This window comes from Aphanomyces astaci, assembly GCF_000520075.1.
Source record: "Aphanomyces astaci strain APO3 unplaced genomic scaffold supercont1.22, whole genome shotgun sequence".
NCBI lineage: Eukaryota > Oomycota > Saprolegniomycetes > Saprolegniales > Verrucalvaceae > Aphanomyces > Aphanomyces astaci.
The window spans coordinates 283,404-286,178 of NW_009798285.1; positions in this window are offsets into that span (position 1 = coordinate 283,404).

Here is a 2,775-nt window from a genome sequence, read left to right on the forward strand (position 1 = left end):
GTACCTCCACTAAGGTATCGGAACCTTTGACACGACACACACACAGAGTGTGTGTGTTTGCAATGGGTCAAACTAACGCGCGACCCAATTGCTCTGCACGCTGCAGAACACTTCCTCTTCCTACGGAAAGTCCAGTGTCTTGATGAGGGCGGCCACGGCAGGCTCTTCCTTGTTGGCCGCCGCCCACTTGCAAAATACGACTGGAATGTCGTCCAGCAAATTTGCCGCAGGTTCCCAGGATGATTCTTCATCGTCCAAGCCGCTTCACCAAAACTTGGTGTTGGCCATCCACGCAGCGCGCTTCGTCCAGGCGCTCCACATGAAATCCGCCATCACCAAACGCGATCTGCGCCTCGAGGTCTTCGGTTGCCTCTCTAGCACCTTCGTGGTACATCTTCAGTCGGCACGCATGATGGACTTTCATACGGTGGCACCAGCTTCTGAGTCTCCATCACATCGTCTGTGATGACTCTGGTCACTTGGCAGGTTCCGCGCCAATGTAGGGCCCATTTCGTCGGACGGTTGACGACCAATCCGACAAGCACAAACTCGCCGACCGAAAACCCCGCAAACTTGACTTGGGATTTTCGGTCGCGGCGTCCACGCACTTGCTGACGCAACTTGTCGCTTCGTACTGCCACGTTGTGGTGCATTTCTTCAAGCGCCACTTGGAGGTCTGTCACATGTTTCTGACCGGCGGCGCCAAGCCAGTCCGCGACGTAAACTTCCTTGGACGTCGGGTATACAAATCCTGCTAGCGGGGACTTGGCTAACAGGCCGGTAAACGCTGTCACAGGCCAATTCTTCTCAGCCGGTCTACCGGCTGATGGTTGAGGGTGCCTTGAACGAGGGGCAACACATGCGGCCATTGGTCCGCGTTCAGCTTCATTTCGCTGAGCAGCGCCTTCACGGCGCGCAGCATTAGTCGGTTGACTACTTCTACTGTCCCGTTCGCCCAAGGACTGTAGGCTGTCGTGATATGATGGTGGGCACCCACCAACTTCCGCACCTTCTCGATCACTTCGTTCTTGAAGTGAGAACCGCCATCTGACACCCGTGGTAAACCACGTCATCAGGCACTGGGCGGTCGCGGCGGTGTCAGCGGACTCTGCCGCGAACAGCTGCACAAAGCCACTCATGTCGTCCTTCACGACAAGCACTTGTTTTTGGCCAGACTTGGCCATGGGCATCGATAACCAGTCGAAGTGGATGAGCTCATTCGGCTTCTCCGCGTGAAGCGCAGAACTGAATGGACGGGGAACCATTTCTCCGTCAATGCACAGACAGTGCATACAGGCACGCACGAACGCTTCGACGTGGAAAGCATCTTCCACACAAACTTGTCGGACACCGACTTGATCGTCGCCGCGATGCGACGGTGACCGCTGGCTCCTTGGTGAGTGATCACACAAATCCGCTGCTGTAGGTCAACAGCACCGTCTGGGATCCAGATTCGTCCATCTGGGTCCACGTAAAAATGGGAGTCGTCGTCCCAATCCACACTGTTTGGGGGGTCCCTCCCCCTTCCATGGTTGAACGTTGGATGTCACCGATCGTAGCGGCGGCCACTCGAAATCTACTTGTTGCAGGGGCGACACCACATGGATCAACTTGCGAACATTCGCAACTGGTTGAACCGTCGGAGCCGAACCCCATTGGCTCAGGAGGTCGCGCCCATACATTCGCGTCACCCGATGCGTACTCAATGGTGTACGGGAAGGTCGACATCACCAGCGACCATCGCTGCAGCTTGTCGGCCTGGTACTTGGCCATGTTGGCGTTCGAGCCACTTGGGTTGAAAATGTATACCAGATTGCGGTGATCCTTAAACAGACGGAAACCACCAGGGCGTACGACCAGGTAGTCGAGTCTCTTGCACGACTCGACCACGGCATAGGCCTCCTTCTCCACGATGGGCCAGCGCGCGCTCGCGCCAGAAAACGATCCACTGATGAACGCAAGCGGCTGGTGCCGCTGGTCTTTGAGAGGCAAATCCAGGTCCGCTGGCGGTACTTGTGTGGCGACCGCACCCCAAAACAGGTCACCAGCATCCGTGAAGACGCAGGCTGTCATGTATTCTCGCGGGTGCGACAGGGGCACCACATGCGCCAACGTGTGTTTCACCTCGTTGAAACACTTGAGATGATCGGACGACCATCCCACGGCAGGGAGTGCAACACGCACTAACGCCGTTTTCTTGCAGCTTCCGTCTGTCTTGGTGGCCACGTCGAGCAGACGTCGCAACGGGTCCACCAGCTAGTTGTAGCCGGGGATGCTCGCACGCATCCAGTTGGTGGCACACACAAACTGCTGGAGGTCGGCCGCGGTCGTCGGCGGCGACAAATCCACAAGTCCTTGACTTCGGCTTGGGGAATGGGTGATTCCGTCGGCCGAAATCACCTTGCCACACCATTCTGCCTCGCGCAGAAAGAAATGACACTTCTTCGGGCCGAACTGGGCACAGATGAACAGGACTTGGTCCAACAAGTTGAGCAGCTCGTCCGTCGTCTTGGCGGACCCCAGCAAGTCATCGAACCAGGCCAACAGGCCTCGAAACAGCAGCTCACCAAACATTTGGTGGACAATCGACTGGCAGTACGCGACAGCGTCCGTCTGTCCCATGAGCACGCGGGTCGGGGTGTACACGCCGAAGGGCGTCATGAACGAGAAGTACATCTGGCTGTCCGCATGTAGCGGCAACTGCCAGTACCCCTTGGTCCAGTCCAACGTGGAGTACACGTTCGTTCCGACCAGACAGACCATCGCACTGTCCAG